General features: G+C 44.4%; 1 protein-coding gene and 1 pseudogene across 1 annotated transcript in view; both read left to right on the plus strand.

The window, feature by feature from the left end:
• The first annotated feature begins 3,166 nt into the window (after positions 1-3,166).
• LOC142559386 (uncharacterized) lies at positions 3,167-5,767 on the plus strand (annotated as a pseudogene).
• Positions 5,768-6,126: 359 nt separating this feature from the next.
• LOC142560888 (proton-coupled folate transporter-like) overlaps positions 6,127-26,394 on the plus strand; it is a 137,630-nt gene continuing 117,362 nt past the window's right edge. Inside the window, exon 1 of the mRNA XM_075673299.1 lies at positions 6,127-6,468. The gene's annotated coding sequence lies outside the window, so the exon portion shown is untranslated. The remainder of the gene's footprint in view (positions 6,469-26,394) is intronic.

A 26,394-nucleotide genomic window follows, 5' to 3' on the forward strand; every position in this document is an offset into this window, starting at 1 on the left:
TATTAGGCAGGAAGTCAACAACAATACAACAACATATCCTAGACGAAGATGAAAACAGACTGGAAGGAGAAGCGGCAATAAATTACATCCAAAAAATAACAACCGAATTTTTCCAAGGCAATGACGAAGTTGTATTTGAAAGAAAAAGCATGAAAGAGACCCAGTAGCAAAAGGAGTTGGTACTGACAAATTTCAACTGGAAGAAAGCCGAAGAGAAAATTCCTAAGCGCACAGCCACAGGGCTAGACGAGCTTCTCGTTAGACTGAGTAACGAACTAGGACCAAAAAGTAAGGAAGCTCTGGTGAAAGCAGTGGAAGAAACATTAACAGACAAATGAATACCAGGCAGTTGGCGACAAAGTTGATTGAATTTAATTTATAAAGGTAAGGGGGAGAAAGATAGAATTCTCCCGTATAGACCGTTGACCATTACATCAGTAATATACAGGCTAGCAATGCAGGCAATCAAATTAAAGTTTCAAGCATGGGCAGAGAATCATGGCATTTTGGGAGTGCTTCAGCATGGCTTCAGAATAGGTAGGAGTTTAGATGATAACTTATTTGGTCTTACTCACTGTATTGAAATATCAAAAGTAGAAAGCAGACCATTTTATGTGGCCTTTTTAGACATTACAGGAGCCCATGATAACTCAAAGGGAAGCTCATTACTTTTCGGAGCGAGATCGGGATGCCTTTGGAGACACACCACTAAAGCGAGATATAAGAAGGAAGAAGAAGACTGTGTTTCCTGGGGTAATTATAGCTAGGGAAACGATGGAGCATGTTTTATTAGATTGTGAAGACGTCTTCCCAGCAGTCGATTTAGGCACCACTGCCCTCCTTAAAGCCCTTGGGTTCAGCGAGAGTATTGGAAAAGTAAACATGTCGGCAGTAGAGGTTAGTAAGAGGCGAGTGGAAGATTGGGGGAAGAAAAGTAGGGAAACTACAAAAAACGGAGACGTACGAAAGCAATGTTCGCAATAGGGGATCAGAAAATTTGGTTGTGGGAGTTCATAGTGTTTTTTTTTTTTCTTATTTAACCTAGGTACGACATTAAGCAGTATAGTAGCAAGAGCTTGGTGGCGCAACCCACCGCCCCGTTCCAAAGGGGACGCTCATAACATCCATCCTACCACCGATGAACTGCCATGTTTTGAACGCATGGCTTCCTATGGAATCTTCGCTACCAGGTATATTTACCTTGGCCGTGTATCCATGGCTATTCGCTTGGGAGCGCTTGAGCAGCGGCCCGCGATTGCGTATCTATTTCGTATTTTGGATGCTTAGCGCACTTTGATTGACAGATGCGTGACGTGATCATAATTTGCGGTGCCGGCCCGCTGTCTCTGACAGCCTCTCACGCAAGCAAAATTTTGACCAATCAGATGAGGCCAAGTGAACCAGTTCCCTTCCGAACCGTCATAAGATTCGGCCCTAAGATGAAACCTGAACTTGGCGTGCGGACGTAGAGGGCGTTGTGTTGACGATGATAGTGATCTAAAGAAAGGAAAGACGCTTGAGCGCAACGCGCCAGCCCGTACTAGAGTAAAATTTGAGAAAAATTGAGGAGGAAAGCGCGCGCGCGGAGAAGAGTGCGCTGCTTTCCTAAATATTAACACGTGTACTTATCTTTATCGGGCGACCACGTTTCACCACTTAACAAATGTTATTATACAGCGCGGGACGCGCCTGCATGTATCCGAAGTTTCTGGAAAGTTATCGATGCTTATATCCGCTGTCTGTTGTCGCCAAACCTTGTGTTATCTGATTTCATCGCCTGACGCGAATGGTGTAGATCTTTGTGGAAGGCACGCGGGTTCCAGTGATTAGTCTGGAACTTTCGACGACTGTTGTATAAAAGCCGACGCGCTTGACCCGCTGATCAGATTTTCGACGATCGCCGAGTGTGTTCGCCGCTACCGTTGTTCTTTGAGTGTAGCCTGTTTTTAAGGGCACGAGTTCGCCCAAACGAACGCTCGTTTCGTTAATCACAGTTTTGCTGCCTTCTTAACCCTCACTACCACGTGACAGTGTAGTAGTCGAGCGGGAATGGCTAGGGTGCCTCGATGTAGCGCGCGCCTTTCGGTGCTGTCGGGCATGCGAGTTTACAAAGGGGCATGCAGTAGGCTTCGGTTGTGTCTCTTGCTACAAATTAGCAACCAGTTGACGTTGAGTTGAGGCTCCTTAAAGAAACACTTTATTAGGCTGACTTGCGCCTACTAAGAACTGCACAACTTCGCGGCGGCGATAGCAGCAAACGTGCTCGGCTGTCATCGATGAACAGCACACTAAGAAAAGTTTACACCCTTTGGAGTGTCTATTTGCCACACAACGATAATCGTCATCTGTCTTGCCCGCGTTTCCTTTCTTGAAAACGATGCGCTCTTTACTTTCCTGTCGGGAATGCTACGTCATGCTGATAACGCGCATGCCGTTCGTTACTGGAAGGTACCGGGCTCGCCGCGTTAAAGAAGGGAAATGCGGACAAGACAGATGACGATTATAGTTGTGTGGCAAATATACACCCGAGAGGGTGCAACTGTTTTTAGAGTGAGGATGCCCGCCGCTCTCGGCCGAGCTCAATTTAAAGCCGGTAAAGAAACTTCGAGATAACATGCTAAAGACAACGACAAAATTCTGGAACCCGATGTAGTCGCTCGTGGCTCAGATCAATCGAGATAAATCTGGTCGCATCTCGCGTCACAGAAAAACTGATGATGCGGCGTGCCGGTCGCTTTAAGAATGATCAAAGAAACAAATGCAAACTTCGCGGCATTATTCTAACCACCCAATGCTGGTACCTAAAAGCGTACAGGTGCATACTTTTCTCCATTCCTTATCCCGTGGAAAGCGAAAACAGCGCATGCCTTTCGTTGTCGAGCCGGCACACAGCAGTACACAACACCCTGGCATGCTGGTTTTTGCGACTGAACACAGTTCAATCGCCCAGCATCTGGCGCATAACACAGCAGCTTCGCAAACTCCACAACAACGCTGCTTTATAAATGCTTGAAGGAACGGGCGCAGCAAACGACTCGCCCCAATATGGCGACTGCGGAGCAAAACGGAGGCGCGACGCAGGCCAAAAGGTAGTCACCCGCCTGTACGGCGGCGCGTTACATCGTGGTGCCCTATAGGACTGACGGAAGTGGGGCAGGATCATAACATGGAAGGTAGGGAGTCGACACTCGACAATAGATTATGCCTTAATGTCCCATAGTATGTACGATAGATTAGGAGCCATGATTATAAATGAACAGGGCTCCAGAAGTGTAGGTAGCGACCACAAACGTATCAAGTTGAGTTTTAAGAGGGAAACTAAAGCACGAACGAGGCGTGAGGAACAGCCAGATGGGATTTTTTACTCAGAAGAGCAAGTGGAAATAGCGGCCAAACAAATTGAAGAGGAAATATCAGAGGGTACTGAAATTGATTGGACTTAGCCAAACTTAATGAGACTATTTGAGCATGAGCTAGGTAAGGTGCGAGACAAGGCAAGGGATACGAAAACTCAAGAGCTGGGGGGATGAAGAGGTTAAGAAGGCCATAAAGAAAGTCGGGAAGCCTCCAGGGAACACAGGTATTCCAAAAGTAAGGGAGAACCTGAAGCAGAAGTAGAGAGAAAATGGGTACACTACATAAAATGCAGAAGGGAAGCATCATATTTGATCAACGAGAAAATCAAGACAAAAGGGTCCCAATGGCTGTCAGAAGTAAGCAATAAAAATATAAACAGGCAGCTAGGAAATTCTGGCAACATCTGAACTCCTTGGGTAATAGGACAAGCCTAGAGCAGAGGTATATAGTAACAGCTCAAGGTACTCGGTTAGAAGGAGAGGAGGCAATAGAGCATATAGGAACCATGATGAGGGGAAAATTTACAGAACAGAGAAATGGTACATGCAGTATGTCAGAGAGGGATAGCCCGGTCAATCCACTGCTTTCGCTTGGACAAAGAGAGTGGGAAAGGGCCGAGAAAAAGGTAACAAGTAGCACATCGGCAGGCCCGGATGGTATTCCAATTATGTTAATAAAGAAATTGGGCCCGAAATCTAGGGAAGCATTAAGGGAGGTGGTGAGCAAAATGCTAATGGATGGTAAAGTACCTGCCGAATGCAGGCTAAGTAAGATTAGAATGATATATAAGGGAAAGGGGGACAAAGCTGACATAAATAACTACCGGCCTATATATCAGTGGCGTCAGTGGTTTACAGGGTGGTTATGCAGATTATAAAGGACAGATTGCAGGCATTAGTAGAGGACGAGGGTGTGCTTGGAGAGCTACAGAATTGGTTCCGGAAGCATAGGAGGCTGGAAGACAATTTGTTCTCACTGACACAGTTCATTGAAATAGCTGAAAAGGAACACAGACCCCTATGGCTGGCTTTTCTTTGTATATCAAGGGAACCTATGACATTGTACTTTAAGAGGGCTTCTGGAAAGTTTAGGAGTGCAAAATGGAGTAACCAATTTCTTAAAAGATATCTATAAATGTAAATGGGTGATTATTGGAAAAGCAGGTTTCGGAGCCTGTAATGATTCGGCGGGGGCTTAGGCAAAGGTGTCTATTGCTACCTCTGTTGTTTATGCTGTATCTACAAGGATTAGAAGCCAAAATACAGCAAAGCGGACTCGGCTTCAACCTATCATCTTTCAAACAAGGAAAATTGATTGAACAGGCGCATTACCAGGACTGATGTATGCGGATGATATTGTATTAATGGCTGACAATACAGAAGATCTGCAGGGATTGATGTACATATGTGGTACAGGAGACAGATTAGGCTTGAAGTTTAGCAAAGAAAAATCAGCAGTCATTATTTTTAATGATGACATTTGCGACGAGCATGAGATAAAGGATGCCACGCTTGAGACGAGGTACAAGTATCTTGAGGTGTGGATAAATAATGGAATTGAGTACCTGACGGAGTACGAAAAATATGTAACGACGAAAGGTAACAGAAGTGCAGCGATTATGAAGAGTAGGGCACTGTGGAACTACAACAGGTACGAGGTAGTACGAGGGATATGGAAGGGGGTAATGGTTCCCGGCCTGACTTTTGCCAATGCAGTTCTATGTATGAGAGCACAGACCCGGGCACAGTTGGACACTAGGCAACGTGGTGTGGGTAGGCTCGCTCTGGGAGCACATGGCAATACACCAAATCTTGGGGTGCAGGGGGATCTGGGATGGTCTTCTTTCGAGGGCAGAGAGGCTAGTAGCAAGATAGCATTTGAGGAGCGATTGAGAAAAATGGGGGAAATGCGGTGGGCTAGGAATGTTTTCAGTTACTTATACACGAGGAATGTTGCCACAAGGTTGAGGAAGCAAACTAGAAAATTGTCAAGCAAATACTTGGGAACCAGTGGTGGGACAGGTAAGGAATCATCCGCTAAGAAAAATGTTGAGGAGACTGAGAAGGGTATGTGGAAAACAGAGATGCAAACCAAATCAGCATTAGAGACATACAGGACGTTTAAGCAAGAAATAGCCAAAGAAAATATTTACGGTAACTATAAGGGAAGCTCACTGTTATTTGAGGCCAGGACAGGTGTACTGCACAATAAAACCTACCGAGCCAGATACTAGGAGATATACTTGTTGTGCGGGGCGTGTCGTAAACAGCTTCACCCTGCAGTTGAATGTAACGGGGAACTATTCAAAGCTTTAGGTTTTAAAGACAGTGAAAGTAAAATAGACTTTGAACAGGTAGAAATACCTAAACGAAGGCTATCTGATTGGTGGATAACAACAACGCAAAAGTAAAGGAGTAAATACATAGGTATGCGTGCATATAGTACCATTCAAGGCTAGGTGGCGCGCACCGCCGCCGCCTGATCTCTATAGAGTTTCCTACGAAAATTTTTGTAGGAAACTCTATGCTAGGTAGGACCTAGATCTAGATCTAGGACCCGACCTAGGTAGGACATTAGGCAGTATAATAGCAAGAGCTTGATGGCGCAACCCACCGCCCCGTTCTAAAGGGGACGCTCATAACATCTACCCACATATTCATCCGCTTCAAAGGGTTGAGCCGTATTCATCCATCCACGCATCTATCTAGGTGCTGCCATCTCTGGGAAGTCAGACACACTGACAGAACCGTAGATCCCCGACCTGCAACGGCTGTACTCATCCGTGGGTGTACTGCTCAAAAACGTTGACCGTCTCGGGGGCCTACCACCACACCATAGCCTCCTTATGACCACACACACAACAACGGGTGTATTACATACCACGCGCTCAGTGTGGGCGGTTAGAGAGGCCGAGATGTGTTTGACTCTGTAGTGTTGACGCTCGTGCGAGCAATCCCTGTGCTTAGGGTGCAATCGCATCGTGCTTTTAGAAAGGTCGATCGCTCTCGTTAACTGCAGGATCGTCACCGGAGTACCGGAGCCAGCACTTTGTCATCTGAATGCACAATGGGACCGTAACCTGACTCGACAGCCATCACCTCGCAAAGCCAGGTAACTTGCGATTTCCTGATGCAGAATCGCATTCAAACGTCAGTAGCGCTATTCACGTTGAGGCATTCGATTCTCCGTCTTGTGCCTTGTTCACCGAAATAATCAGATCGTACGTAACTTAGGTGCGGTCTTCGTAAACAACCGTGTTTTTCTTGTTGGCGACAGCGCCATAGAATAAACAGCGCATGCACGGCACGCACTGACGAGATAAGGGAGCGATCATTTTCACGGGTTATGTCAGTTTTCGACTACATTTTAACGTGTATTCAGGACATAAATTGGATATGTAAACTGAGTTTTTTTTTTTTTTTTCGCTTGTGAGCAACCGTTAAAAAACGGGGACCTCGAATCATCGTGAAGTGGCATTTCGTGTTCGTTTACGTTTCCCGTCTACCGGCATCTGTGCGCAGCGATACAGAACCGTAATCACGTCGTAGTCGGGAGCGTTTGTATTTCGGCAGTGCGGACCGGGACAGTGAAATTGCAATCGATGCGCAGAACACAGTGTATACCATTAATCGCGGCTAACCAAATGCTTCTGTGGTGGGCTTTTACTCGCGTCTTTCTTACGGATCGAATTACCATTCCGAAAGTTGCGTTCCGCACTTCGTGAGTCGCCAAGGGCACGACGTATTCTAGACACTACTTACAAGGAACTCGGGGTAGCATGTTCATTCACCTGTGATGCACGCAACTGTGACTGCATCACAGGTGAATGAACATTCCGTGCTTTACGCACGGAATGTAGGCGAGCGCGCCTAGGCCCATTGCTAATTTAGAAGCAATCCAGAGGCTACGCATGACGACGAAGCCTGCGTTTGTCGAAAATTGTCACGCCGGGTCGTGACAATTTCTGTGTCTGAAGCGGGCGTTCTCTCGCGAGTGCAGCAACAAGAGCGGCTGACTGCCAGCTGGCTTATAGACTTCTATGTGACGAATTACATTAATTAATTACCTGTAATCAAATACATTTTGATAATTGTAATTTAATGATTACTTTGTTTACTCGTGCTATGGGAAGTGCGGGCCCAGGACCTCAGACGTGCCAGCGGGGTACAATACACATAAAAAAAAATACTTCATGACAACATACGGAGCACAAGCATACACGTAGACTTACAAATGACACAGGCAAGTGGCCTAAATGTCACAGTCAACGAACAAAGTGACTATTTATTTATTTACAATACTGCCAGTCTCTACTGAGACCATAGCAGGGGGGCACTATATATATGTACAGATACAAAAAATGTGTAACACATATGTAACAAGAAATGTGTAACAACCTGCACTTTGCTCATAGGCCATTTACACTACATAATATATACACCAAATACAAGTACATGCTAATCTTCATGATAGAATAAAATAGCATTTTAAACTTTCTATGCTGCGTACACGACTGTATACACAAGGAGGGCACAGGTACATGCTGGTTTGCATTATCAAATAATACCACTAGCAATTTCTACATGCTAACAGATTTTATCAATTTTTAATTCAAACTCAGACAGTGACTCAGCGTTAGTGGTGAGAGGCGCTAACGTATTCCATTCACGGATGGCAACTGAAAAAAAGGAATGTCTAAACACGTTGTTACATTTAACTCCACTAAAGCATTTGTATGTTTGTGCCTGGTAGGTCGTCTTTGTAAATAAGAAATATAATTTGAATTGAAATAATTATGCAGGAGTTGGTAAAGAAATTTTAAATGTGCCTGTTTCACTCATGCTTCTAACGTAAGGAGCCCAGAAATAGCTAGAAGGTTAGTAGGAGAGTCTTCATGTTTAAATTTATTTTGGATGAATCGAATGGCCTTCCTTTGTACTGTTTCTATTTTCTTTGTGTTGGTCTGGGTATGAGGAAACCATGCAGTTGATTAAGGGAAAATGAAACATCCAACCATTTGTAGCAGTTGCTACACCGGAAGTAAATAAGGTAATGTGACTAACCCGGGAGTCCAGGTTTGAGTCTCGAACCAGGACGAATTTCTCTCCAACTGTGAGACTTTTCATTCGAGGAGGAACCCATATGGGTTTCCGTTGTAGCAATGCTACGAATGGGCGGATGTCTGATTTTCCCATAATCAATTACTTCTCTCCATGTTGCGAGTTTCCGCAGAACTATTACCTCAAACCATACAGTGTTTCGATATTCGAGGATCGGCCTAACGAATGTTTTGTACATTAAGAGTTTTGTTGACAAGAGAGCAAGTTGAAGTGATCTGCGAAGAAAACATAATTTTTGCATAGCAGATGAAGTAACGTGGTCAATATGCCAGTCCCACGTTAGGTCTAACATTACTGTTAAGCCTAGATATTTATGTTTCTGTACTTTAGTCAAAGCTGTGCCATTTATAGTGTAGCAAAAGTCTGAAGGTTCTTTTTTACATTGATTGTCATCTGCCAGTCTGAGCACCAAGTAATAATAGCACGAAAGCACTCTTCACTAATAGCACTAATAGCACTAAGGAATTTGTTAAGGAAGTAGTGATCTTGATCGTTTTTAATTTCTCTATTAATGATACGGTCATCAGTGAATAACTTTATTTTAGTCTATATCAGTAGTTATATTGTCACACGGTAGTGACAGGGAATAAAGCTAAACGGTGAATGTCGAAACTAGTATTTTATTGGGTGAACTTGTGCCCACAAAGGCAAATTACACATAAAGCACAATGATATCGGCGAACACAGTCAGTGATTGTCAGAAATCTTATCAGCAGGTCAAACGTGTCGGCTTTTTATACATGAGTCATTGAATGTTCCAGAGTAATCACTGGGACCCGCGTGTCTTCCACAAAGTTGTATGCCATTCGCGTCACACATACATGAAATCATATTACACAAGGTTTGGCGACAGACAGCGGATGGAACCATTGATAACATTCCAGAAACTTCCGGTACATGTAGGCGCGTACGGTGCTGTGCAATAGCATTTGTTAGGCGCTGAAACATGGTCTTCTGATAAAGGTGAACAAGTACACGTGTCATTACCCCCCTCTGAAAAACATCATCCCAATGCTACAAACATAAAAAAGTGGAACACAGAAGGACACTTATTAAACAAAGCTAACAAAACAACGAAAAGAAACAGTCCAAAAAAAGTCTAAAGGTCAGCTCATTCATTAGCGTTCGTTAGTTCATTAGCGTTCGTAGAACGGCTTGAGTCGCATAACGGGGACTTTTTCAGGTCATGAGCGGCGCCGATGTGATAGCGAAATGCCGTCTGGTATGACCTCATAGTCGAGTGCGCCAATGCGTCGGATGATCTTGTGGGGTCCGAAATAGCAGCATAAAAGCTTCTCGCTAAATCCTCATCGGTGAATTGCGGCCCAAACCCAAACATGGTCGCTGGACTGGTACTCGACGTAGCTTCGTCGAAGGTTGTAGTGTGCGCGGGTGGTTGAGCTGTCGGGCTTCTTCGGCACGCTGGAAATACATGGTGACATCAAGATTCTCTTCGTCGCACCCGTGCAGCAGCATGGCGTCGAGAGTAGCCGTCGCATTCCTGCCATAAACCAGCTTGAACAGCGTGATCTGTGTTGTTTCTTGCACCACCGTGTTGTAAGTGAAGGTTATGTACGCCAGAACGGCATCTTGGGTCTTTTGCTCGACGCCGACGCACATTGGTGGCATGTTGGCGAGGGTCTCATTCTGGCGTTTCGTGAAGCCATTCGTCTGCGGGTGGTAGGCAGTTGTCCTCCTGTGGCTTGTCTGGCTGGGTAAGTCCGGTCATGAACGGTAATTCTTGTGGTGCACATTCCAGTCGGCGTTATTAAGTGTCCTCCAGTGGTCCCTATTTGAGGGTCTTCCTATGCAGTATTAACCTTCAACTGGGCGGTGATGGGTCCACTCATGACCGAGTAGTCAGCTCTTGTGTCCACTAAGGCGGTGACTGTGTGGCCGTCGAGAAGCACGTCGAGATCGGTGGTTCTTTATCTTGTGTTCCAGTTAGGTCTTGGTGTCGGATCGCAGCTATGTCTTGTTGAACTGAAGTTGGAATGTTGCATCGCCAGGTTGTCTCTCTTCGGCGTATTCTTGACTTTCAGGCTTCGTCGGGATGGCGTCGTCTCGTTGATATGTCGTCGAAAAAGTCTTCTCGGCGTCTTTGTCGGCGGCGGAGGATCTTTGTCAGTTCTACGAACAGCAACCGCCATTGGTTGCTGCCTTTAGTTTTCCGGGTATGGGGCTGACAGACCAGCCCCAGGTTGGGCCAGTGTACGGACGGTGCCTGGTGACGGCGAACGGGACGGTTGTCGAGGGCTTCACTGTGTGGCAGCGAGATAGTTGGCGATGTCACATGGGCGTTCACGCTGCCGTGGGCGCGGTGCGTTGATGGCAAATCCTCACAGTCCCATCTCGCGGTAAGAGCATCGACGGTAGATGTGCCCAGCTTCTCCACAGTAATAGCAAAGCGGACGGTGGTCAGGGGCGCGTCAAACATCAGTCTTCCTTTGATTGCTGCGTGGGGCGATACGTTCGCGTGCTGGCGGCAATGGTGGGTGACAGAACTCTGGTGTCACTGGGCCCTGCCGTGGGCGCGGAGGGGGGACGTGACAGCAAGCTACAGCTGCGTACGTGATATCTTGCGGCTGTGGCTTCGGCAATTCAGGGGCTACTTGGAGTTGTTGTTGGAGCTTCTCACGTACGACATTGGCAATCGAAGCCACTTGGGGCTGTGATGAAGGGAACAGCTTCTGTAGCTCCTCCCACATGACCGCTCTTATACTTTCATGCAGGTCGTTGGTGGCAAGTGACTCAACTCCGGCATAGTTTGTTGAGATCGTGCGGGGGTTGAATGGCCGGTTCTGCATTTCCAGTGTCTTCTCTAGGCTGGTGGCCTCACAAAGAAACTCGTCAACGCTGTGGGGAGCACCCGCCTCCATTTCCTCCCGCGTACCCGCGTCGTCCTGTTCGCACGTGGCTGACGGGTCGGGCCGGCGTAGGCAAGGGAGAGAGGCACTACGCGCCCTCCCTTTCTCCGTCGCTCTTGTGACGCGCGAACCCCTCTCCCCCCCACGCGGTTCACGGGAAAAGGAAACGTGTCCGGCGGGCGAGGAGGACTTCCCCTCGCAAAAAGGTAAAAAGGCATAAAAGCGCGCCACCGGGGGAGACGCGCTCTCTTGGGACGCCGACACCTTGGACCGCCTGCACGACAGCAGCTGCCGCTTCCCGTGAGTAACCTCGTGTTTGACCCACCCAGACAACGAGGCAAGCCTATTTACTACTATTACTGAGAGGACGTCCCTCTGCGAGTGTTCGCTGTTGCTAATAGCAATAAACGTTGTTACCGTTGACACCACTGGTTGCCTTATTCGTCCGAACCCGGCGTAGCCGCGATTCCCGCGCTACGGGTTGGGAGTACCACGAAGCGACTGCGTGGAGCTAGATCCGGAGCTCGCCTTCAGCCCTAGCCGCACACAGAGTGGAACTCCCACAACGCTGATTGGTTGGCTTCGTACCATTCCGGCGAGACGTTCCTCCTTCACAGCATGCATCAGTAGGCGCACTTTCTTCTCCTTTGACATTTCCGGGTCGGCGTAGCGGAATAGGTGGCTCATTTCTTCTGTAAAGATGGCAACATTCTCGTTTGGTAGCTGCACTCGGGCTTCCAATAGAACCTCGGCCCTTTCCTTCCAGACAATGCTCATGAAGGTCCGCAGGAAGTTACTTCGTAACAGCTCCCACATTGTAAGGGTTGACTCCCGGTTCTCAAGCCACGTCCTCGTGGCATCTTCCAAGGAGAAGTACATGTGGCACATCTTGTCCTCAGAAGTCCAGTTGTTGAAAACAGAGATCCTTTCGAAAGTCTCCAGTCAGTTTTCTGGATCCTCCAACGAAGCTTCTGAGAAGGTAGACAACTCTCTAGGCTGTTGAAGCACGATGTGGGACGCTGGTGCTGGTATTGTGGTTGTTGACTTGGTAACGATCTTCCTGGTCGTCTCAGACAAACATCCGTGCTCCGGGGTTAGTCCTTTCAGCCTGGGGCTAGCTCGCTGGTCCTTGGCGACGGCGGCGTTGTCTTCGTGGTTCGGACTTGGATCACGGCTTTGCGGGGGCGCTCGGTACATGAACGCACTAGCACCTCCACCAGATGTCACGTGGCAGTGACAGTGAATAAAGCAAAATGCTGAATGGCAAAACTAGTGTCTTATTGGGCGAACTTGTGCTCACAAAGGCGAGTTACACTTAAAGCACAGTGATAGCAGCGAACACAGTCTGTGATTGTCGGAAATCTGATCAGCGGGTCAAACACATCTGCTCTTCAGTTCTATGCCATTCGTTCTACGCCATTCGTGTCATTCGTGTCATTCGCATACATGAAATCAGATTACACAAGGTTCGGCGAAAGACAGCGGATGAAACCATTGATAACATTCCAGAAACTTCCGATACATATAGGCGCGTCCGGTGCTGTGCGATAACATTTGTTAGGCGGTGAAACGTGTTCACTCAATAAAGATGAACAAGTACATGTGTCAATATCATTAATATACACGAGAAACATCAAGGGCCCGAGCATGGAACCCTGGAGCACTCCTGACGTAACTAGTACTGTATCTGATGCAATGTGTTTGAATATAACAAACTGAGACCTATTAAACAAAAACCCACAAACCCAAGCAACAATTTCTCCAGCTGCGATAACATTTTTAGTTTAGTTATTAGCTTGGTGTGACAAACACAGTCAAATGCTTTAGAATAATCAAGTAGGATTATGTCGGTTTGGCTGTGATTGTTAATACTTAATGCAAGATTGTGGATGACTTCGGTTAACTGTGTTACGGTCGATAGACTTCCGCGAAAACCGTGCTGATTTGGGGACATAATGCCCTCATCTAAAAAAAAGGAAGAGTTAAATGTTTTTAAATTATATGTTCAAGTAGTTTGCATGCTGTGCTCGTTAATGATATTGGTCTGAAATTTGATTCCTTGGATTTATCTCCCAATTTGTAGGTCGGAATAATTTGAGTTATTTTCCAATCATTGGGTAGTTTTGATGTCGAGAGGAATTTACAGAAAATAAGGCCAAGGTATCTGCTGCACCACATTTTAAGAAATTGGTTGGGTATATTGTCCGGGCCATATGCTTTTTTAATGTCTAGGACAAGCAGAAGATTAAGAACACCAGCATCTGTGATAACGAGTGGGTTGATGGTAGAAACAGTCTGTGGAGCTATGTCCGGCATGACGCCGTTATCTTTTGTGAAGACCGAACGAAAGAATTGGTTATGTCTATTGTCTTTTTCATTTGACAAGAGCTGAATTGTGAGTGTTTTTTCGGCGAAAGTGGTTCCAGAATCTATGTGGGTTGTTTTTTATGAAGCTGGCGAGCACAGTGTTAAAGTAATGGTATTTTGCTTCTTTGGATCTCTGTTTCATGTTTTTTGCAGCAAGCGCTAACCTAGGGGTGTTAGATGGGTTATTGCCTGTTCCTTTGCTAACTTTTCGTAACCTTTTGAGATGCCATTTTGCGTGTATTACTTCCCAAGTTATCCACGGGCTATTTTTAAATGTTTTTCTTTCTTTTCTTCAATTTAACAGGAATAAAATTTGTTACACAGTATGACACTATGTCTTTAGAACGCAACTAGACAACATTTATATCAGTCAAAAGATCAGAAGTCAGTGCCGAAAACTCTTGGAATTTGTGAGCTGAATAGGTTTGTATGTGGGCGTCGTCTGCTTTGTCGAAATTAATTATAGTTTGGGCTGCAGTTTGTACGGATATTTTGTAGTCTAGAAGTAAGATGCACATCAGAATGTTGTTTTTATTCTCATTCATTTATTGCTCCATTTTGTTATGCTTCTTTATTTCCTGTCATTCTTTTCATCATCCCAGATGAAAACACATTTGATAATGAACACATTGTTGTGCGCCAAAGACACTCTGTGTTTATTTTAGCCGTTTTGCTTAGCACTGTTTCAGATTTTTTATTTTTTTTTCTGGTCTCTCTAAGTATTAGTGAAAAATCTTTCACTATCAAGAGCTCTGAGTTCTTTAGGTTGAAGCCATTTTTCAGTATGGCACTTTTATCTCTTGCGTCTAGTAGCTTAAATATGACTGGCCTCGTCTTGTTTGGTCCTCCTCTTCCTAAGCGATGTACGCGCTCAATGGCCACAGGTTTGCGTTCAAGGATTTTTGTGATTATTCCCTCGTGTACAGCCTCTTCTAATGCTTCGCTTGTTTCTTCTTTTATTTTTGGTAGACCACAACCAATTAGATTTGACCTCCTGCTGCAGTTTTCTGGGTCATCTATTCTTGCTTCAAGACTCTTAATTACCTTTTCATACAAGCTATTTCTGTATGGCATGCGCTGACTTCAGCTTCTAGTTTCCTAATGTCGTCGAGCTTGCTATCTATATCCACTAGTCGCTTTTCTTTGATATCATTAATGTCTGAAGCAATTTCGGTAAGTTGTTTGGCTATTTCCTCGAGTTGAGGACAGGGGTTGCTTTCATTATCTCCACCAATCAACACTACCCTCTTAAAATGTGTCATGCACGACTCACACACAGCTCTCTAATGCCATGGGCACAGCAACACCACCAGGTAACGGTTACTTGAGCAGATGCATTTTCCAAACTGGTTTCTCACCTGCAAAATGTAGATGGACAGGCAATTTGTGAACCGCATGTCAACGGTGCCACCATGCCCAGTGACAGGAGTTTCCTTGTAGAACGCATGTATAGCCGTGGATGGTGCAGACGCTGGGTGGCGCTCTACAGCAGATGGGTAGGCACATGTGCCGGTAAGCTGATGCAGCTGCTAGTGGAAGATCCGTGTTGGCAGCATCGGCACGGGGTCGTTTCTTGCATGCCGGTCCAGTGCAGTCGGAACAGTCCCGGTAGTTCCGAGGTGCACATCTCCTACGCCGAGCAGCAGGCCGAAGAGGAACTGCAAAATGTAGAAGAACGGGCACTTTGTTAACCGTATGTCGATGGTTCCACCATGCCCGGTCAACAGTGCAACATTAAAGATGTCCGTCATCTGAAGTGTTTTCTACACGGCACAACATGGTCCTAGACCTATGTGCAATGCATGCGAAGTTGTCAACCACTCCCTCATGCTGTTGCAATGAACACAGGTGCTGAGCAGTATGTGAGGACTTGCAAGTATGCGCATCGCAGGTGCTTGCAGTGGAAACTTCTTGCAGGGTGCCAACAGAAGTGTGGGACCTTTGCGTCCTCCTTGTGAGCCTGGTGGTGCCCACCCAGCACACGGGGTTCGAAGCCCCAAGTGCGCAATTGAAGATGGTGATAACCACCTGAGCAACTTCTTCCCTTCAGCTCTTCAGTACACATCACTAACCATACCGTAACTGAGTTGTGACTACTCGGTAATGCTCACTATAACTCAATTACTTCTTTCCAGTAAGTGATTACATGTAACCACTTAATTTATTGACAAGACAAGCTGTAACAGGCGATGCAGCTTTGAGAACCTGAATTTGGCATAAACTAAGAGAACGCCTTTGGCCGCCAGGAATCAGGCCGTCATTGGAATCTGAACCTGGCAACGTTTAACGTTAGAACGCTATCTAGTGAGGCGAGTCTAGCAGTGTTATTGGAGGAATTAGAGGGTACTAAATGGGATATAATAGGGCTCAGTGAGGTTAGGAGGACAAAAGAAGCATATACAGTGCCAAAAAGCGGGCATGTACTGTGTTACCGGGGCTTAGCGGAGAGACAAGAACTAGGAGTCGGATTCCTGATTAATAAGGAAATAGCTGGTAACATACAGGAATTCTATAGCATTAACGAGAGGGTGGCAGGTCTTGTTCTGAAACTTAATAAGAGGTACAAATTGAAGGTGGTACAAGTCTATGCCCCTACATGCAGTCATGATGACCAGGAAGTCGAAAGCTTAATGAAGACGTGGAATCGGCGATGGGTAAAGTCAAAACAAAATACACTATACTGATGGGCGACTTCAATGCCAGGGTAGGCAAGAAGCAGGCTGGAGACAAGTCAGTGGGGGAATATGGCATAGGCTCTAGGAATAGCAGAGGAGAATTATTAGTAGAGTTTGCAGAACAGAATAATATGCGGATAATGAACACCTTCTTCCGCAAGCGGGTTAGTCGAAAGTGGACATGGAGGAGCCCGAATGGTGAGACTAGAAATGAAATCGACTTCATACTCTGCGCGAACCCTGGCATCATACAAGATGTAGACGTGCTCGGCAAGGTACGCTGCAGTGACCATAGGATGGTAAGAACTCGAATTAGCCTAGACTTGAGGAGGGAACAGAAGAAACTGGTACACAAGAAGCCAATCAATGAGTTAGCGGTAAGAGGGAAACTAGAGGAATTCCGGATCAAGCTACAGAACAGGTATTCGGCTTTAACTCAGGAAGAGGACCTTAGTGTTGAAGCAATGAACGACTATCTCATGGGCATCATTAAGGAGTGCGCAATAGAAGTCGGTGGTAACGCCGTTAGACAGGAAACCAGTAAGCTATCGCAGGAGACGAAAGATCTGATCAAGAAACGCCAATGTATGAAAGCCTCTAACCCTACAGCTAGAATAGAACTGGCAGAACTTTCTAAGTTAATCAACAAGCGTAAGACAGCGGACATCAGGAACTATAATATGGATAGAATTGAACAGGCTCTCAGGAACGGAGGAAGCCTAAAAACAGTGAAGAAGAAACTAGGAATAGGCAAGAATCAGATGTGTGCGTTAAGAGACAAAGCCGGCAATATTGTTACTAATATGGATGAGATAGTTCAAGTGATGAGATAGTTCAAGTGGCTGAGGAGTTCTATAGAGATTTATACAGTACCAGTGGCACCCACGACGATAGTGGAAGAGAGAATAGCCTAGAGGAATTCGAAATCCCACAGGTAACGCCAGAAGAAGTAAAGAAAGCCTTAGGAGCTATGCAAAGGGGGAAGGCAGCTGGGGAGGATCAGGTAACAGCATATTTGTTGAAGGATGGTGGTCAGATTGTTCTAGAGAAACTGGCAACCCTGTATACGCAATGCCTCATAACCTCGAGCGTACCGGAATCTTGGAAGAACGCTAACATAATCCTAATCCATAAGAAAGGGGACGCCAAAAACTTGAAAAATTATAGACCGATCAGCTTACTGTCCGTTGCCTACAAAGTATTTACTAAGGTAATCGCAAATAGAATCAGGAACACCTTAGACTTCTGTCAACCAAAGGACCAGGCAGGATTCCGTAAAGGCTACTCAACAATAGACCATATTCACACTATCAATCAAGTGATAGAGAAATGTGCAGAATATAACCAACCCTTATATATAGCTTTCATTGATTACGAGAAAGCGTTTGATTCAGTCGAAACCTCAGCAGTCATGGAGGCATTACGGAATCAGGGTATAGATGAGCCATATGTAAAGATACTGGAAGATATCTATAGCGGCTCCACAGCCACCGTAGTCCTCCACAAAGAAAGCAACAAAATCCCTATAAAGAAAGGCGTCAGACAGGGAGATACGATATCTCCAATGCTATTCACAGCATGTTTACAGGAGGTATTCAGAGGCCTGGAGTGGGAAGAATTGGGGATAAAAGTTGATGGAGAATACCTTAGCAACTTACGATTCGCTGATGATATTGCCTTGCTTAGTAACTCAGGAGACCAATTGCAATGCATGCTCACTGACCTGGAGAGGCAAAGCAGAAGGGTGGGTCTGAAAATTAATCTGCAGAAAACTAAAGTATTGTTTAACAGCCTCGGAAGAGAACAGCAGTTTACGATAGGTAGCGAAGCACTGGAAGTGGTAAGGGAATACATCTACTTAGGGCAGGTAGTGACCACGGATCCGGATCATGAGACTGAAATAACCAGAAGAATAAGAATGGGCTGGGGTGCGTTTGGCAGGCATTCTCAAATCATGAACAGCAGGTTGCCACTATCCCTCAAAAGGAAAGTGTATAACAGCTGTGTGTTACCAGTACTCACATATGGGGCAGAAACCTGGAGGCTTAAGAAAAGGGTTCTGCTGAAATTGAGGACGACGCAACGAGCTATGGAAAGAAGAATGATGGGTGTGACGTTAAGGGATAAGAAAAGAGCAGATTGGGTGAGGCAACAAACGCGGGTAACGACATCTTAGTTGAAATCAAGAAAAAGAAATGGGCATGGGCCGGACATGTAATGAGGAGGGAAGATAACCGATGGTCACTAAGGGTTACTGACTGGATTCCAAGGGAAGGGATGCGTAGCAGGGGGCGGCAGAAAGTTAGGTGGGCGGATGACATTAAGACGTTTGCAGGGACAACATGGCCACAATTAGTACATGACCGGGGTAGTTGGAGAAGTATGGGAGAGGCCTTTGCCCTGCAGTGGGCGTAACTAGGCTGATGATGATGATGATGATGATGATGATGATGAAGAGAACGCCTGAGATCGTGCCACACAGCACCCTGGCAACTGCTCATGTTCCAACAGGCAAACCAGGGGGCTCAATATATCTTTCCTCGTTGAACCGGTGCTGGTATTTCTATATAGCAAAGGCCACTTAGAATGTTAATGCCAGGAAATCGCATATGGACAATTGTCAGTTTTTCATTGGCCTTACAAATAGCTTCTTCTCCAAGTCCCAGCAACAATGAAGCGCTGCGCTTCACAGAGGACCGAGAGGCTGAGTAATTGCAATCTTGTGCTCAAGATTCTTATATGTTACAACACTGCCCTACACCCAGTGCACATCACAAGCTAACTGGCTAACCTCCCTATCGTTCCCTCTATTTTCCCTCCTCAAGCGAGTTTTCAATGTCACTGCTGACGTCTTCAGAACTAAAACGTAGTATGATGACCGCCAAAACTTCTTAAAACAAATTGTTAATGTAGATAGTTGACTTTTTTTGTTAACGTTCGAAATGTGCTCATTTTTGGTTTTAACGTTTAATTTGAGGATGCAGTTGTCTTCACGTATACTGTGACACGTAATATTATAACCAGATCACTGGTGTTTTGAATGGATGTAAAGCAGTAATAATTGCTGAGCCACTTTTTGAGAATTTTGATGGGAAACTTCAAGAAACGTTAATGAACGTAATGATTTACTATTTTTTTTTTATTACTTCTGACGACAAAATAAAATCTGAAAAACACAAAATATGCATCTGGCTTCTAGTTCTCAACTTTTGTAAGTCAGATCACCGGAAAAAAAATTATTATGAAGATTTCGTCGGTGTCAATACTAGCCATAGGGATGCCCATGCTATGTGGGAAAGCAGTAGCTTTGCAAATGTGCAAGTAGGTAAATTGCTTTTGTACAGGGAGCATTTCTTTTTACTCATTGCAGCATGCACTTTGTTCATCCTTTTGCTGGATTCTTTAGGCTCGCAACGCAATGACTTTTAGGTCAGATAGCATGCTGAACCTCCCCGTACTTTATTATTGCGTTCAATCAACTTTTCTGTGCAAGCAATGTGGTCTGTATGCGTTCAACTAGTGGTGGAGCCTCCACGTTCTTTGTTTAGTTCCAGTACAGTGTGGTACAATAATGATGTAGTGTACTGTAAAGGAGTGTTGCACAATATTGTACACCAATGAATAAGGGCACTTGCAAAGGCAGTGTTTAAAATGTAGGAGATTAGACTGCTTGTCAAGCTTCGGTTGAAGGTCGGTCTGAAATTGACTGAGTGCTCTTACGCGAGTGAAAACCCACACGACGGGAAGGATTGCTCGTAATAATTTGTGCACACACTGTCGAAACGCTGATGAGTCCAACTCATGATTTGAAAAATAAAATTGCGCCTGATATCAGTCAAACGCAATTATCTAAATAACACGGAACTCATCAGCATCTACTATTTTCTGAGACATTGTTAAACTAGCCTAGGCATGGGATTGAAAAATTGGACAACCTGGGAGAAGCGTCTGTGCCTTCGCAGCTGCTGTCATTCGAAGATTATGTTGCCAAGTCGACCAAAGCACAGATTTTGCGTTGTTATATTGAAGCGCTAAGAGCACTGGAGGCTAGCTTCGACGATATCTCCGTTCAAAGTTTTATTTTTACAGGCTCCCTAATCTGCCGGAAATAGCCAAATCTAACAAATAGTTAAGTTCAGTCGGCACTTCAGGCACTGCATGACACTGCTAGTAGAATTCCAACGAAAATTTTTAACAGCACATAGAAAAAACTTTAGTTAAGATTGGTTGATTTATATAGTCATGGTAACAAAAGAGTCGAGCCACATATGAAGGGCTGCAGAGGATGCACTGAAAGTGCCAGGCCAGCTCTTCTGTTTACTGTATCAATGCAATATTAATAAAAATCTAAAGAAAGGAACTTGGACATAATTGATTATTTTGAGTTATTCCTCAATCGCTTTTGTGGGGCAATAATTGGTAACTGTAATAAATTACATAATTGAATTAAATAATTGTAATTGTTATCAGTTACTTTTTTTCTGTAATGTGTACATCTGCTTATAAGTATGAAACTAAATGCATGAGATTGCTTGTCATCATCACAGAAATGAATGTTACATTGCATTGGCGCAAAAACAAGTTCGATATCGCTAAAGTAGGCCAGCTGCCTAAATGATGTCATCATATTGTTTAAGGCTGTGAACCTGTCACAAAAAGAACTTCCATTTTCTGTATAAGGGCCCCGCGTTTCACAGAAAAAAGCCTTTGCGAGAAGTCCACGGTTCATGCAATCTTGGATGATATACTGAATAAAAATTTCAACTTTGATCTTGCCCCAATAAACCACCTAATCACTAGTGCAGATAAAGCATTTCAACCTAATATTTTATAACATACTAACTGATGACAGTGTTATGCACTTGTTGATAATGTGCCATTCTGCCTCTTTCACGCTTTACGTCATGTCGCAAACCTTTAAGATATGGCAAGATGTTGCATCAAAACAACGGCATAGAAGAAACGAAATGGACACATCTCATGGTTATAAATAAATAGCACACACAAAAAACACAGTCACAAGAAAGTAAAGAAATAAAGTCTAAATATGCATGCATTTATTCAGGCACCTTCATCGCTAATTATGTAGAATACATCAAGAAAACAGACCATGCACGAATCAGGACTATCATTTCAGAGGTTACTGTAAGTGCACAACTGGATAAGCTACCTCACTACTATGCAAGGTGGTAAGTGGATGTTTAAGGATGTGTGATTATTCAAAACTTTCAAATAATGAATTGATTATCCTATTCAATTTTGTCCTCAAATTGAAAAGTCACTATCTGAAAATCAGAATATCTTCTCATAGTTTTCAAACACTTTGCATTGTCGGCTGCATGCATTTGAACATCAAATTCAAGCAAGAACCTAATAAATTTTAATCCAACCGCAGTAGACGTAATGTACTAGAGCACACTGCATCACTCAGACAGATGCGCTTTTCTGGGCACAATCGCTTGCTATAAAATGTTGTTTAAACATGCCATTTGGCAGTGGGTATTGTTTGGTATTATTTATAGATGCAGCACCTGTGTCTTCATATGAGATCAAGCACCAAATATGTTTTATTGCAGCATACTTTAACAATAGTGGCACCATCTGCTATGGCCCTTAGAACTAGAGAAAAAGTGCTTTTTTTTTTCCACTCTGCCATCGTAGCAGACGGCACATATTTATGATTTGGTCATGAAGGTATAGAGCGGTATTAATTGGTCGAGAAGGCTGCCATTCTTAACTTTATATGATAAGCATTTGATTGTGTAAGCCATGTAAAATTAGTTGCAAAACTAGAAGCTACAATCGCGGACGGTCAGATTACTGCATGGATTAAGACCTTCTTATCGCATCGAACACAGCACGTTATTGTAGATAGCACCCCTTCCAGGTCTGTAGCAGTCACCTCCGGTGTTCCCCAAGGGTCAGTACTGGGCCCATTGCTATTTTTGATCTTTATCAACGACATTGCTGCTAACATTGAATGTGACATTAAGATCTTCGCGGATGATTGTATTATTTATAAAGAAATCGTCAGTTACGCAGACCACTTATTATTAAACAGAGCACTCGGTTTGGTGTCCAATTGGTGTAAAGAATGGCAAATGTCAATTAACACCAGTAAATCTGTATGCATGTCCTTTACAACAAAAAAGAAGCCTTCGGAATTTACTTACGCCTTCGGTGGCTCTGCCTGAATGAAGTAAATAACCACAAATACCTAAGTTTGACATTCTCTTTTGACCTTTCATAGAACTTTCATATTGATAATATTACCTCAGTCGCATTACGCAAGCTTTTTTTTCTTAGACGATGTTTACGCCTTGCGCCGAAGCACACCGGACTACTAGCCTACACAACTTTTGTTCACCCTATCTTAGAATACGCTAACATCGTCTGGTTCCCGCACACATCAACTAACATATCAAAACTTGAAAAGGTGCAAAGAAAAGCTGTGAGGTTCATTTTTAACAAATACAGGCCCTATGACTCCCCAACAAATCTCTTAGCTAACACAGGTTTTAATACACTATCTGTTAGGGCCAGAGAAGCCTGCTTAAAATTCATCTACCAACTAATGCATGGCAGTTATAAGATAGACCGAGCTAAGTACATTACTTTGTCTACATCACGTCTATCGCGAAAAAATCATCCATTTACACTAAACCAGTACAGTGTTCGGAACGACACATTCAAGTTTTCACTTTTCCCACGTGCAATCAAAGAATGGAATCTCCTCCACTCAGACATAGTTTCCTCTCCGTCACTTTCATCATTTATCAACCTACTAGACACATTCAACTGAGAAGATGCCACTTAATGCATCCACATATATTAAACTGCAATACTTACTTCTGCACGTGGAATGTCTGCATTTAAAACCCCAAACTGCCCGCTTCTGCGCGGTTATGTTATCTCTATAGCTTCTGCAATCTTACATGGCTCATTTATCGCTAATTTTTATATAAATTCTAGCAATACTGTATTGTTATACCAACTATATTGTTATATTGTTATGGCCATATTGTTGTACCAACCAAAAGTATTGTACTTCCCATCGTCATTGGTGATTTCTACAGTAGTTAAGGAAGCTTTTTCTCTTTCTTTCTTTTACTGTACCATGTATAATCACCTGTTTGTTTCTTTTTGTAAAACTGTGCCCCCCTGCTTTGATCTCGCTGAGACTAGCAGTATTGCAAATAAATAAATAATAAATAATGCATGACCACGAATACCCCAGAAAGCCCCGAGCTTGCAAGCAAACTGCTTATTTAATTGTTCCTTATGGTCCTTTGGTGCTTTTAATAAAGCTTGCCTTATAATGTGCATTGTAATGACAAACATTCTAATGTTTTAATGCAAGAGCTTTAAGGGCCCTGTGTTGCAGAAAATCCCGTGTCAGCATCGCCACCGTTGTCCGTTAGGGAAAAAAAAAACATCTTGAACCATGCAAGCCCTCCTTGTGGCACATAGATGTTACAACCTACGCACAACCTATAGACATGATAGCATCGGATTGTAATTTGAATGTACAAGAAAACATAATCCTGTTACGCAGAAAGTCAAACACAAGCGCCTTTTTCAGTTGCCATTTGAGGTCTGTCCTAGTAGGAACAGTGCACCCTGCTCAGTTCCTTGCAACACCATCCAGATGGTGCTTGCATCTGCGTCAGCCCCGGCCGTAGGAGGGGTAAAAAAAGAACCAGAAAGCTTGCCATCATGCATAGCATTTGCCACCGGCGTTTCCAGGAACACATTACAATTACATAAGAAGCAGTTGCCAGGAAGCGCGAGAAGCAGTCAGGGATCTTTGAATGCTATCGCATTCCAATCCTAAAGGGCCCCTCACCAGGTCTGGCCATTTTGAGCTGACATGTGCAGAGCCTACAATGCGTGATAATGATCGTGTCTGCAAAGTATTACATCCCTATGCGCCATGGAACGATCTGAAATTTGAAACCGAACACCGGTCTCAGCACCGTGCTCCAAGCTGAAGGATGACGTACACGTGTTAGTGCGCATATGTACATGTGTTTGTGCTGTGACGTCACTTGTGACACGTTGCTTCGAGAATTATTCAAGGCAACATCTGTTATTTGTGTAAAATGCTGCTTGAATAGACAAATTAAAGCTTAGAGAAATAACAAAACACGCAAACTGAATGTCTGCGTATTTTTGTTTTACTTCGCACCGCAGCAAGAGAAATGCACTTCTGCTTCGTCTACTTGTTCCCATGCTGTGCAGTCACACGTGCAGACACCGAAACTGTGTCATTTTCTACCATGTTCCAGCGCGGGATCATACTCTGGGATCCGCTTGTGTCTGCCTCAGTATTCGTGTAGCACTGACTTGTGCCGCTAGTCAGTCGTCCTCATGCACAGCGCACAAAATCGTGTGCTCAGCAAAACAAGACAATTGCAACAGCTCATGCACGGCGCCGTCAGCGGAAGTGCGCTGCACCGCAGAAAAGCGAGGAGAAAAAACAAAGATGAAGGCGGGGCCACGACATATGCGTCATGCAATCCTCGAAGTACGGTATGGGAGAATGCAGGGAAGGAATTTCGCTTGCGGAGGCTAGATGGGACAAGTGGAGAAAGTGTCTCGCTTGACAGTGTAGCTCACTTTCTGAAATCATGGGTCTGCGGCACTGAAGTATTTCTATCTCTGCTATTAATAAACGGGTTTGAAAGATTTTTGAGGCAGAGCGCTCTCTAGTGGAGCTGTAACAACTTCCAGCATGTAACCAAAATTTGCTATGGGACCTGGCGAGGGGCCCCTTAAAGGGACTCTAAAAGCAAATAATAGGCCAATGTGGATTGTTTAAATACCATTCCAGAAACGTTGAAACGCTTGCTTCGTGCCAAGAAAATATTTAGTTAATGGGAAAATTTCATCTGAAGGGTCTAATTACCTTTATTGCAATACAAATGGCAGTTGGAAGGGGGAGGGGTGTCATATGTCTCAAGACCCCTCTCTTTCCACTGGCTTGACTGGGCATGAATGATAAAGTATGCTCCGGTAACCAGCAGCGCAAGCTCATGTACCAGATGTGTAATATCGCAGAATTGTCGGCTGTCGCTTTATCAATATGCTACGTAATAATTGAACGAATGTGTGGGCTAAAAAATTGAATTCGCTAAGTGGTGCTTGCCTTAGCAGAATGTTTCATGTGCTCTGCGGTCATGCGTTGCTAAACACACAGTCTATCTAGCGATGTGGCTTTTGGGTCCCTCTTCGGTTCAATAAGTAAGTACATTATTTACAGTAAGCGATTTACAAAGCTCACTGCAGGGGCAAGGGCTAAAGGCAATCAAGCCTGACAAAGGCCCCTGTCCCTCTGCAGTTCGTGATAGTTCACATGCTTTGAATTCAGCACAATCAAAAAAGGATTTTAATGCATTAGTTTCAGGAAAATGGCCAACTAGTAACGTGCAAGAGTACACATACCAAATCACACATAAATAAAATAAGTTCGCATAACATATTTAACACATAACACATAACAGTTTGCATAACAGTGCAGGTCCACAGTGAATTTTGTGATTTCCAACTTGAATAATCTGGTTCTTGCTGATAGTGGCTGAAGTACCACGGGTGGGACGGAACCAATGTGGTATGCTTCCTGCTCTGACATGTTGCCTGTCACTGACGACGGAGTTGTTGACTGGCTCTCGTTGGCTGTCTGACTCCTGAGAGCTCTCTTGATCTTTGTTTTGAGGGAGCAGATCTTCTCGGCATATGCAGCACAAGCTTCTAATTCTGTGTCCAATTCTTGAAGATCTACCTTCTTTTCGATGCACTTGTTAACAGATTTCAACTCATCTGCTTATTCAAGGAGAAGGTCGAGGTGTTCCTCAAGCTCACCAACTTGGATGGTTGGTGATTGCAGTAGGTCGCTGGCCGCTGCGATGATTTTCTCAATTGCTTGTCGCAGGGCGGCCTGCTTCTTCTGTAGTCGTTCCATCACATTTTCGATGTCAACAGGTGAAGTGCTCCCAGGTTTCAGCACCA

The sequence above is a fragment of the Dermacentor variabilis genome, chromosome 10 (assembly GCF_050947875.1).
Source record: "Dermacentor variabilis isolate Ectoservices chromosome 10, ASM5094787v1, whole genome shotgun sequence".
In the NCBI taxonomy this organism is placed as follows: Eukaryota; Metazoa; Arthropoda; class Arachnida; order Ixodida; family Ixodidae; genus Dermacentor; species Dermacentor variabilis.